The sequence below is a fragment of the Aethalodelphis obliquidens genome, unplaced genomic scaffold (assembly GCF_003676395.1).
Source record: "Aethalodelphis obliquidens isolate GAN/ISIS:26980383/991018 unplaced genomic scaffold, ASM367639v1 scaffold4, whole genome shotgun sequence".
Taxonomy (NCBI): Eukaryota; Metazoa; Chordata; class Mammalia; order Artiodactyla; family Delphinidae; genus Aethalodelphis; species Aethalodelphis obliquidens.
Window position 1 is genome coordinate 75,689,546 of NW_020837948.1, and position 13,622 is coordinate 75,703,167.

The 13,622-nt window shown below is 41.2% G+C and overlaps 1 pseudogene; it reads right to left on the reverse strand.

Annotated features, from left to right (window-relative positions):
• Window positions 1-3,365: 3,365 nt before the first annotated feature.
• On the reverse strand, window positions 3,366-4,723 carry LOC113617692 (AP-2 complex subunit mu pseudogene; annotated as a pseudogene).
• Between the last annotated feature and the right edge of the window lie 8,899 nt (window positions 4,724-13,622).

A 13,622-nucleotide genomic window follows, 5' to 3' on the forward strand; every position in this document is an offset into this window, starting at 1 on the left:
AGTAAATTCTTTAATTCTTACTCTTCTACTTCTAAAATTATACTGAGCCTTAACATACTATCTGGCAGAAAGATTGTGCTAATTTATGGTACAGAGGTATTGTTTACCATACTCAGCAACACTGAATATCATCATACTTTTTAGTCTCAAACATAGACTAGAAAAAATCCAAAAAATTGCAAATATTCCTTAATTTTTAAAAATTTCCTTTTATGTTCTCCTATTTTTTTTGTTGTCTTTCTGTTTATTTGTTTAAAGATGCCTTTTTTGTGCCAAATGAAGAATATATAGGTGGATACATCATTCAGAGTTCCGAGGGGAAACAAAAAGCATACTTAGCTTGGATTTTTAAAAAAATATATAATAAAGTGATTATTTACAGAGGTGTGGGCAGGGCTGAGGGACCAACATAAATGTTGAGGCACTGTGATATTGGGATTTCTAGTAAGAAATATATAGTTGGTCTTAGTCTCCATTTCTGTTACAGAACTCCTAAAATCCTTGGAGTTTCCTAAGTGGGGAGAGTCACAGAGTTGTCTTTTGTTAGGTTAATGGTGACTTTTGGAAAGCCCCTTGGTAACCTAGGATGGGGGCTGATGCCAGGGGAGCCAATCATGTGGTTAGAGGTTTGGAAAATTTTCAGTCCTCATCCCTGGAAGAGGAAAGGGGCTAGAAATTGAATTCAATCACCAATGGCCAAGGATTTAATTAATCATACCAATGTAATGAAACCTCCATAAAAACCCAAAGGAAGGGGTTCAGAGAGTTTCCACGTTGGTGAACGTGTGAAGATTCAAGGAGAGAGGCACCCAGAGAAAGTATGGAGGCTCCTCACCCTTTCCCCATACCTTGTCCTATGCATCTCTTCCATCTGCCTCTTCCTGAGTTATATACCCTTTTATAATAAACTAGTAATCTAATAAGTAAAATGTTTCTCTGAGTTCTCTGAGTTGCTCCAGCAAATTAATCCAACCCAAGGAAGGGGTCATTGGAATCGCCAGTCTATAGCCAGTTGATCAGAAACACAGGTAATAACCTGGGATTGCAGCTGATGTCTGAAGTTGGGGTTAGGGGAGCAATCTTGTTGGGCTGACCCCTTAACTTGTAGGATCTATGGGTAGATAGTGTCAGAACTGAGTTGAATTTTAGTATACCCAGCTGGCATGGCAGAATTGTTTGGTGATATGGGAAAAACTCCCACACATCAGAATTGATGCAGACTTATAGGCACCCAGAGACCAGTAACAATGGGAAGTCATTACCCCCTTGAGCCTGAGGAACAGGGAAAAGGAAACAGAACTATTGGTCCATTGTGGGCTGGAGCCAGAGGAGAGAGGGAAGCCTCATCGAGCTGCTGACAGACGGAGGCAACCTCTGCCAGAACCTGGAATAGAAACAGCAAGAGTCAAAGATCAAAAATACTCCAATCTGTCTGTCATTCCATAGGCTGCTGTCTTGCTGGTGCTGTCAGTTGGGTAAATCCAACTTGAAACCAGAGAGCTGTCCCCTGGGGGCACAGAACAGGGCCGTGAAAGGTGAGAGAATAAAGAGTAACCAGCACAGTGGATATTTGTGGCTTCTTTTGTGTGTTTTACATTTAGTACTTTTAAAATTCATTTGTAATTTTTCTTTTTGATTGTAGTGTGTAATAGGGATAAGCTTTTTTTTTTTTTTTTTGCGGTACGCGGGCCTCTCACCGTTGTGGCCTCTCCCGTTGCGGAGCACAGGCTCTGGACGCGCAGGCTCAGCGGCTATGGCTCACGGGCCCAGCCGCTCCGTGGCATGTGAGATCTTCGCGGACCGGGGCACGAACCCGTGTCCCCTGCATCGGCAGGCAAACTCTCAACCACTGCGCCACCAGGGTAGCCCAGGGATAAGCTTTTAATTTAATTTTTCTAGATAACTACACAGTTATCTTAGGTGCATATATTGAATTATACTCCTATTTATTTTATCAGCTACCATTATCAAACTAAATTTTTATAATGGGATTCTGTTCAGTGTTTCCAACTGTGTTCCATTGATTAATTTATTCTTGTGCAATAACACAGTGTTTTAATTATCATAGCGTGACAATATGTTTTAACATTTGGTAGAGCATCTCCCAAGTGTTCTTAAGTTCTGATGAAAATTATTGGGAAAGAATAGCTTTGAAAACTGAGGGGAAATGTCAAATATAAAAAGCTTTGTTATTCAGATATGTTTTGAAATGGATACTGCTAAGTGGTATGTGCAAATTCTAATTCTCTAATATGGGATCTTAATATATATTACTAGATAATACAAGGAGGGTTTTTTGTTCTGTTTCGTTATATTCATTAGTTTGTTTTATTTTTTAGATTCCACATATAAGTGATAACATACAGTATTTGTTTTTCTCTATCTGACTTATTTCACTAAGAATAGTACCCTCCAGGTCTATCCATGTTGTAAATTGCAAACTTTCATTCTTTTTTATGGATGAGTAGTATTCCACTGTGTATATATACCACATCTTCTCTATCCTCTCATCTGTTGATTGACATTTAGATTGCTACCATATCTTGGATACTGTAAATAATGCTGCAATGAACATTAGGGTGCATGTATCTTTTCAAACTAGTGTTTTTGCTTTTGTTGAATATATACCCAGAAGCAGAATCGCTGTAGCGTATAATTCTATTTTTAGTTTTTTGAGGAACATCTGTACTGTTTTCCACAGTAGCTGAACCAATTTGCATTCCCACCAACAGTGTACACATCCTCACCAACATTTGTTATTTGTGATCTTTTTGATGATAGACATTCTGACAGGTGTGAGGTGATATCCCATTGTGGTTTTGATTTGCATTTCCCTGATGATTAGCAATGTTAAGCATCTTTTCATGTGCCTGTTGGCCATCTGTATGTCTTCTTTGGAAAAGTGTCTGTTCAGGTGTTGTTGTTTTTTTCCCATTCTACCGAGTTTATTAGGTTTATAACTGGATGAAGTCACACATGTACAAAATGAAGCTCACCCTATCCCAAAGCAGAGTAGGAACTGAGGGCTGGGGATCCATTTCTTGCCTTTGGGGGAGCTCTAAGGTGAGGGGCAGCCAATCCTCCCACTCCAGAGAGATGTGGCCACAGGGGAGGGGAGCAGATGGGGCCCACCTGGCTTTGGTCGCAGAACTCAGAGCCTGGCATTGGGCTGGGGCAGGCAGATGCATGGAGGAACAGTAGCCTCAGAAACCACCCTGCCCAGGGAGCCCCGCTTGCAGTGTGGTTGGTCCAGACCTAGACTCGGGCTGGTGCAAATGGAAGGCAGCAAAGCAGGAGGGAGGAGACACTGATGTGTGGTGGTGGAGGGCACCCAGACCTGTGGAACAGGGGGGTGGGGAGGCGGGCTAGCTGCCACTAGGCAGCTGGCAGCGGGTCTCATAAATGCCGCTGTGGCCAATGTAGCGCACCCATTTGATGACATCATGGTCGCCGTAGTCCAGCTTCGGTTCAAACACCTTCAAGTAGTGCACCTTGCGGCCAGAAGGCGCGAATGGCACCTCAAAGTTCATTGAAATGGGGGGGTCGAGCCCATCTCTTCTTGTTGTTGGTGGGCAGAAGCTCAATCTTAGCACTGATCTGCTATTTCTTCATGACTGCCATGCACTTGATCTTCCACATGATGGGGTTCTCGCTGGCCTTGTACTTGGCCTTCCCCTTCATACAGATCACCTGCACCCCACTGGTGTTCAGTGGGGTTGGGATCCTCACCTTAATCTTCTGAGCCAGTAGTGAGGGCTTGAAGTTGGACTTAATGACCACCTTGACCTCCAGCTTGGTGCGTCCCACTTCCCGAACTAGCAGGATCACTCGGAAAGGAAGGATGACGTCCTTGGTGATGCCGTACCTCATGAGCTCAGACTCTCCGTCCGGTGGGATGAAGCTGATGCCGCGCTCCGAGTCACACTTGCTGAGTCGCACACACTGATGGAAGGTGCTGTCGTCAACGGCAATTGATTGCTTCCCGCTCTTGCTTGCTTCATCAGCTGTGCCTTTGCCCTGCTTCTCAATGACAGCCTTGTCATTCATCCCAAACTTGCACTCGGGCATGCCACTCGGGTGGCTCTTCATCACCACCCGGCCTGACACATGGGCACTCAGCACCTGGCCCAGTGGGAACATGAGGAGGTTCACACTCTCCAGCACATCCAGGAAGAGCTCGTTCTGGCTATACTTGATGCCCTCCCGCCACCAGACAATCTGCCCAGTGTGATCTGAGACTGCTCTTTTTTGTCTGATGCTGGCTCTTGATGCCCTGCTGGGTGATGAAGGTTTTCAGCGCGCCTGTCTCTGAGTTCTCTGGGTAGCCAAAGTCTAGGATCTCATCCAGCAGCTGATATATGAGCACAAAATTGTTCTTGATGTTCTCTTTGCTGATCTTGCCAAAGTAGGCAGCCATTATGTCACACATCTTACAGAGGAATTCGAAGACCATGGCAGCACTGACATTCTGCTTGGTGACAGTTGCCAGCCAGATGTTGGACCACTTAACGTGAAAGAAACTGGTGCGAGTGATGTTGGTGATGGGACTGCGTACCCGCTGCCCGGCATGGATAACATTGACCTGAAAGGCAACCGCTGCGTTCCTCCCAATGTCATCTTGGTAGACTTGGGCGATGAGTACCTCACCCTTGTGATTATAGATGAATAAGCCTCCAGTCATGGCAGCAGCTCCGTCTCCATGGCCCATCTCTCTGAGAACAGACCTGGTGTCCACGGCCCCCTGCTCAGCTGGCCTGGCCACTCTTCGGATCCCAAGATGTCCGCCTGCCCCCTGCTCGCATGCCCACTATCTCGGCTTTCACTGCAGTCTCTATTCAGGTCTTCTGCCCATTTTTAACTGGGTTGTTTGGGGGGTATTTTTGATATTGAGTTGTATGAGCTGTTTATACATTTTGAATATTAACCCCTTAGTGGTCATATCATTTGCAAATATTTTCTCCAATTCAGTAGGTTGTCTATTCATTTTGTCAATGATTTCCTTTGCTGTGCAAAAGCTTTTAATTAGCTCCCATTTGTTTATTTTTGCTTTTGTCTCCTTCCTTAGGAGATTGTTCATATATATTCTCAAATAGAAAATATACACATGGATTATTTTCATATATACATAGTGCATTTAAGAAAAGTTACTACATACTGGGTCATGAAGAAGGTCTCAACAAATTACAAAGAATGGTATCATAGAGACCATTTTATCTTACCACAATATGTTTTTTTGTATTTGTCCTTGAAGTTAGAAAACATTAATAAACAGGATTTTATAAACATATACATGCAAACATACATGCTCTTATATTTTAAACAATGCTAAGGAAATACAGAAAAAAATAGTTACTTAGAATCATTTACTTTTCAAATTTAAAATACTTCTCTGTTATTTTGTGGAGAACATCTAGCCAACTCAACTGCTAACACAGAGTTATTTTCAAAATATAATGTCTAAGCTATTAGCCAGCATAATGAACCAACATTTTAATTCTTCTTTCCAACTAATTATTTGAGAAGCTCTGAAGAGAACAGTGGTCATTATTGAAAAAATGATTTCTGTTAAGCTTAAGTAAATGATTATTAGGTATTTTGGCTTTTTTTTTTTTTTACCTGAAGTTGTTATTTGTGTTTTTTGAAACTAAGACCCATTAACAGCAATTTTCAGATCATCACAAGTAGGTGAGAAATAAGATAAGGTCAGTTTGGACTTGGGGAGATCAGTGGAATCAAAATCTTCTGGACTTCCAGGATTGGTCCACTATCTTCAGAAAAAGAAAAATCTGGAGAAGTTTAAGAGGACTGACTTTGCACCTAAGCAGATTAAAAATTAGATCAAAATATAAGGTGATATTACAGTCCATAGTTTGAAGGCAGTGTAGATGCTGTAAGATGTGTGATTTGCCTGGCACCCTCTTCCTGCAGTTCTGGATCTGAGGTTGTTGTGGCTACAGACCCTGTGTACCTTCTCACCTGCCCTCTTTTTTTTGAAAGTATCCCCTGACTCCCAGACCGTGATGCTGCCACCTTTGTCAGAGCCTTTGTCTAGCCTCCTTAGGTAGCTGGAGTCCAAGTGGAATCCCCGAGGCTGCACTCCTCACCCTGACTGAGCCCTAATCATGCCGAGTCATCCTTCGGCTCCTAGCCTGGATGAAATGTCACACCGTGGGGCATGGGGTCTGATTTTCTGAGCAGCCAGTAAGGGGTTGGATGATATAACTCAGAGTGTAGGAAAGTCTACTCCCTGTGAGTTGAACCTTGACTGATGAGATATAGGATATAGTAGGGAAGGGGGCAAATTCCCTTTCCTTTCTTCCCTGTGGATTGCTCTAAGATTTGATTTCTTCCTGAAAATTTTCTGGAGAAGTTCCAGGTGCTGAGCCAACATCCCTGCCCAGAGGCTGCAGTCTGTTTGTAGTTCATTGTGAAACAGTGGCCAGCATGGCAGCACATCGCATCACTTTGTTTCCCATTTTTTCTTGCTTCCTTCCCCCTATTTCCTCATCTTTACCATCCTGGGCTTACACGCCCCAAATAAACTGTCGGCTCTTCAATCCTTGTCTCAGGCTGTATTTTGTAGAAAAGCTTTCCTAAGAGAGAGCTGTGGCAACAGTCCTCACTTTACTGAAGTGCTGGAGTTTGCCCCTGGACCCCAGGAGTCACTCTCCACTTTTCTCTGCCCTGGGAGGTTGTTGAACTGTATTTACAGGAAGCCCACACCCTCTGGCTACCAGATAAGTCCAGGCAATGGGGTGCCCTGGTAGGAGACTGGAGGGAGAAAGTATTTATTCTCCCGGTGCCTATGAGGTTACCTTGGGCTGGTCCCTCAAATAAAAGTTACAGCTGATGGTCTCCTCTATCTGACTTTCTTTTTGATTTCTGAGACCTGCTTCCTCCTCTCATCCCTCTGGACCGGGGGACCTAAGAGCTCTACAGTGCTACCCTCAGGTTATGGCACTGCCTTGTAGCTCCTCTCCACCCTGCTCACTCCTTTGTAATTAGTGTCTTTATAAATAAATTATTCTAATTTGAATTATTCCAATTTAACAGTGCCATCTGCTTTCTGTTGGAGCCAGTAGTGAAAAGGAATGGTTAAATTATAATACCATTTATCTGTGTTGCAGTAGTGCATAGCCATTACAGATCAGTTCATGTTTGCTAGCAAAAGAAAGTAATGCACTATTTTTTTTTAATCACTTAAGAAGTAAAGCAGGGGGAAGGGATAAACTGGGAGATTGGGATTGACATATACACACGCTGTATATAAAATAGATAACTAATAAGGACCTACTGTATAGCACAGGGAACTCTACTCAATACTCTGTAATGGCCTATATGGGAAAAAAGTCTAAAAAAGAGTGGATATATGTATATGTATAACTGATGCACTTTGCTGTACAGCAGAAACTAACACAACATTGTAAATCAACTCTACTCCAATATAAGTATTTAAAAAAAGAAGAGAAGAAGAAGTCAATCAATCAGGGTTCTGGCAAAAACAAACAAACAAAGAAAACCAGCCAGAATTCCATCTCCTGTGTTGATGAAAACAATCAATAAAAAAAATCTATAATAGGAATAGGAAAGAGTTTTATATGAGCCAAACTGAGGACTATAGCCTGGAAGACAGCTTCTCAGATAACCGCTCCAGAGAACTGCTCCAGAGAATCATGGATTTCAACACAGTTTTATATCTTGTCAGAACCAAGAACATCAAATAAGTCAGGAATCCATTCATTCAAGGTTTCAGAAAAACAGATACATAGCGAGTCAGTATGGCCTTGGCCCCTGGGAAGGGAGTCTTATCATCAAAGGAGTTCTAGCACTGGCAGGCCAGGAAGGGAGGCATTTGATCTTTATTTTTAACATGAACATTCTTTTTTTTTTTTTTTTTTTTTTTTTTCGGTACACGGGCCTCTCGCTGTTGTAGCCTCTCCCATTGCGGAGCACAGGCTCTGGACGCGCAGGCTCAGTGACCATGGCTCACGGGCCCAGCCGCTCCGCGGCATGTGGGATCTTCCCGGACCGCGGCACGAACCCGTGTCCCCTGCATCGGCAGGCGGACTCTCAACCACTGCGCCACCAGGGAAGCCCGGACATTCTTTACTTCTAGTCAATGTGCCTTTTTCTTTAATAATTAAAGCAGATGTACAGTGTACATTTGATAGGGTACAAACAGGCTGTTTTAGTTAGCAGTTAAAATTCAGGTAAACTCTTGTATTAGCCATGACTTCACCATACCTCAATATGTGAAAATTTCTTTTATCTCCTGAAAAGGACTTTAATGAAGGAATCACTTACGGGAGAGCAGGCAAAGTAAAGGGAATCAATAGAGGTTCTTGAAGCACCAGGAACAAGAAAAGGCAGAGAACATCACCACCCCAAGTGCTGAAGGGGCGAAAGGATTAGAATGCCGGCGTCCAAGTCCTGGGGGAAAGGCTGTCTCTCCAGAGCTCCTGTCCTGGGAGGATGCAGGTCCTGCCAGAGCCTCTGTCTGCAGCAGACTGTTAGTGGGGAAAGAAATGCCCTGACATTTCTCCCCTCCTGCCCACCGACCACCTCTCTCCAGCCCCTCTCTGCAGTCAGTGCCCCCCATTGGCTGTTCTCAGTTGGAGACTAGAATGACATGGCTCATAGGGGTCAGCCTGCTTGGGCTCAGACTGGGGCTAAGAAGGGCAGAGGATGGGTCTGGGTTAGTGGGAGGTGGGAAGGGCAACAGACAAGAACGAGTATGATCAGGATATCAAACTCCTTGCAAAGACCCATATATATACTGTCTATAAGAGACCCACTTCAGACCTAGGGCCACATACAGACTGAGAATGAGGGGATGGAAAAATATATTCCATGAAAATGGAAATCAAAAGAAAGCTGGAGTAGCAATTCTCATATCAGATAAAATAGACTTTAAAATAAAGACTATTAAAAGAGACAAGGACACTACATAATGATCAAGGGATTGATCCAAGAGGAAGATATAACAGTGTAAATATTTATGCACCCAACATAGGAGTACCACAATACATAAGGCAAATGCTAACAGCCATAAAAGGGGAAATCGACAGTAACACAATCATAGTAGGGGACTTTAACACCTCACTTTCACCAATGGACAGATCATCCAAAATGAAAATAAAAAAGGAAACACAAGCTTTAAGTGATACATTAAAAAAGATGGGCTTAATTGACATTTATAAGACATTCCATCCAAAAACAACAGAACACACTTCCTTCTCAAGTGCTCATGGAACATCCTCCAGGACAGATCTTATCTTGGGTCACAAATCAAGCCTTAGTAAATTTAAGAAAATTGAAATCGTATCAAGTATCTTTTCTGACCACAACGCTATGAGACTAGATATCAATTACAAGAAAAAATCTGTAAAAAGTACAAACACATGGAGGCTAAACAATGCACTACTAAATAACCAAAAGATCACTGAAGAAATCAAAGAGGAAATCAAAAAATACCTAGAAACAAATGACAATGAAAACATAATGACCCAAAACCTATGGGATGCAGCAAAAGCAGTTCTGAGAGGGAAGTTTATAGCAATACAATCCTACCTCAAGAAACAAGAAACATCTCAAATAAACAACCTAACCTTACACCTAAAGCAATTAGAGAAAGAAGAACAAAAAAGTAACCCCAGAATTAGCAGAAGGAAAGAAATCATAAAGATCAGATCAGAAATAAATGAAAAAGAAATGAAGGAAACAATAGCAAAGATCAATAAAACTAAAAGCTGGTTCTTTGAGAAGATAAACTAAATGGCTAAACCATTAGCCAGACTCATCAAGAAAAAAAGGGAGAGGACTCAAGTCAACAGAATTAGAAATGAAAAAGGAGAACTAACAACTGACACGGCAGAAATATAAAGGATCATGAGAGATTACTACAAGCAACTATATGCCAATAAAATGGACAACCTGGAAGAAATGGACAAATTCTTAGAAAAGCACAACCTTCCCACACTGAACCAGGAAGAAATAGAAAATATAAACAGACCAATCATAAGCACTGAAATTGAAACTGTGATTAAAAATCTTCCAAAAAACAAAAGCCCAGGACAGATGGCTTCACAGGTGAATTCTATCAAACATTTAGAGAAGAGCTAACACCTATCCTTCTCAAACTCTTCCAAAATATAGCAGAGGGAGGAACACTCCCAAACTCATTCTATGAGGCCATCACCCTGATACCAAAAGCAGACAAAGATGTCACAAAAAAAGAAAACTACAGTCCAATATTACTGATGAACATAAATGCAAAAAACCTCAACAAAATACCAGCAAACAGAATCCAACAGCACATTAAAAGGATCATATACCATGATCACATGGGGTTTATTCCAGGAATGCAAGGATTCTTCAATATATGCAAATCAATCAATGTGATAAACCATACTAACAAACTGAAGGAGAAAAAACATATGATAATCTCAATAGATGCAGAAAAAGCTTTTGACAGAATTCAACACCCATTTATGATAAAAACCCTCCAGAAAGTGGGCATAGAAGGAACTTACCTCAAAAAAAACGCCATATATGACAAACCCACAGCCAACATCATTCTCAATGGTGAAAAACTGAAACCATTTCCACTAAGATCAGGAACAAGAAAAGGTTGCCCACTCTCACCACTGTTATTCAACACAGTTTTGGAAGATTTAGCCACAGCATTCAGAGAAGAAAAAGAAAGAAAAGGAATGCAAATCAGAAAAGAAGAAGTAAAACTGTCACTGTTTGCAGATGACATGATACTATATAAAGAGAATCCTATAGATGCTACCAGAAAACTACTAGAGCTAATCAATGCATTTGGTAAAGTATCAGGATACAAAATTAATGCACAGAAATCTCTTGCAATCCTATACACTACTGATGAAAATTTTGAAAGAGAAATTAAGGAAACACTCCTATTTACCATTGCAACAAAAAGAATAAAATACCTAGGAATAAACCTACCTAGGGAGACAAAAGACCTGTATGCAGAAAACTATAAGACACTGATGAAAGAAATCAAAGATGATACAAATAGATGGAGATATATACCATGTTCTTGGATTGGAAGAATCAATATTGTGAAAATGACTATGCTACACAAAGCAATCTGCAGATTCAGTGTAATCCCTATCAAACTACCAATGGCATTTTTCACAGAACTAGAACAAAAAATTGCACAATTTGTATGGAAACACAAAAGACCCCGAATAGCCAAAGCAATCTTGAGAAAGAAAAACGGAGCTGGAGGATTCAGGCTCCTGGACTTCAGACTATACTGCAAAGCTACAGTAATCAAGACAGTATGGTACTGGCACAAAAATAGAAATATAGATTAATGGAACAGGATAGAAAGCCCAGAGATAAACCCACGCACATATGGTCACCTTATCTTTGATCAAGGAGGCAAGAATATACAATGGAGAAAAGACAGCCTCTTCAATAAGTGGTGCTGGGAAAACTGGACAGCTACATGTAAAAGAATGAAATTAGAACACTCCCTAACACCATACACAAAAATAAACTCAAAATGGATTAAAGACCTAAATGTAAAACCAGACACTATAAAACTCTTAGAGGAAAACATAGGCAGAACATGCTGACATAAATCACAGCAAGATCCTTTTTGACCCACCTCCTAGAGAAATGGAAATAAAAACAAAAATAAACATATGGGACCTAATGGAACTTAAAAGCTTTTGTACAGCAAAGGAAACCATAGACAAAACGAAAAGACAACCCTCAGAATGGGAGAAAATATTTGCAAATGAAGCAATTGACAAAGGATTAATCTCCAAAATATACAAGCAACTCATGCAGTTCAATATCCAAAAAACAAACAACCCAATCCAAAAATGGGCAGAAGACCTAAATAGACATTTCTCCAAAGAAGACATACAGATGGCCAAGAAGCATATGAAAGGATGCTCAACATCACTAATCATTAGAGAAATGCAAATCAAAACTACAGTGAGGTATCACCTCACACCAGTCAGAATGGCCATCAACAAAAAATCTACAAACAGGCTTCCCTGGTGGCGCAGTGGTTGGGAGTCCGCCTGCTGATGCAGGGGACCCGGGTTCGTGCCCCGGTCTGGGGGGATCCCACGTGCCGCGGAGTGGCTGGGCCCGTGAGCCATGGCCGCTGAGCCTGCGCATCCAGAGCCTGTGCTCCGCAGTGGGAGAGGCCGCAAAAGTGAGAGGCCCGCGGACCGCAAAAAAAATCTACAAACAATAAATGCTGGAGAGGGTGTGAAGAAAAGGGAACCCTCTTGCACTGTTGGTGGGAATGTAAATTGATACAGCCATCTGGAGAACAGTATGGGAGTCCCTTAAAAAACTAAAAATAGAACTACCATATGACTCAGCAATCCCATTACTTGGCATATACCCTGAGAAAACCATAATTCAAAAAGATACATGTACCACAATGTTCATAGCAGCTCTATTTACAATAGCCAGGATACGGAAGCAACCTAAGTGTCCATTGACAGATGAATGAATAAAGACTATGTGGCACATATATACAACGGAATATTAATCAGCCATAAAAAGAAACGAAATTGAGTTATTTGTAGTCAGGTGGATGGACCTAGAGACTGTCATGCAGAGTGAAGTAAGTCAGAAAGAGAAAAACGAATACCATATGCTAACACATATATATGGAATCTAAAAAAAAAAATGGTTCTGAAGAATCTAGGGGCATGACAGGAATAAAGACACAGGCGTAGAGAATGGACTTGAGGACATGGGGATGGGGAGGTGTAAGCTGGGACGAAGTGAGAGAGTAGCATGGACATGTGTACACTACCAAATGTAAAATAGATAGCTAGTGGGAAGCAGCTGCATAGCACAGGAAGATCAGCTCGGTGCTTTGTGACCAACTACAGGGGTGGGATGGGGGGGTGGGAGGGAAACGCAAGAGGGAGGAGATATGGGGATATATGTATACATATAGCTGATTCACTTTGTTATACAGCAGAAACTAACACACCGTTGTAAAGCAATTATACTCCAATAAAGATGTTAAAAAACAAAACAAAACAAAAAAAACTCCTTGCAAATATAGTCCTAATTTTGTGAAGAGGGATACATGTATTTATGTGCAAGAGAAGATTGAAGTAGGAATTAAAAGTAGCTATCTCATGGTCGTAAAGAATATTAATGGGTTTTTTTTTCCTTTTTTTTTCACCATTTCTATCCCCAACCTACAACCACAAGCATTTATACTTTAGAGTAGTATTTAAAGTAAGGAATGGTGAAGATTAGTTGAAAATGTTATCAACCAATAAATGGTTTTTATTTTTGACAATATTTGATCTATTTTCCAAATCAAAAAAATGGCTGTGTATTACCTTAAAATTTGTCTTAGAAAAAATAAATGTTAATTGAATGATGTGTTTATTTTAATTATAATTTTTAAACATTTCCTATCAGTGGCTCCTAGTGGTAAGAATTTCACTTTCTGAGCTTTCTCAGATCTCATCTAGAGTAAGATCAAGGCCACATGAGAGGGGTTTTTGTGTTTGTTTCTCAAAGCACTAGTTTGTGTTCACACTATTCCGTCCAGCAATGGGAAAGAATAATGTGGGACAAATGGTATCTCAGTTCTAATC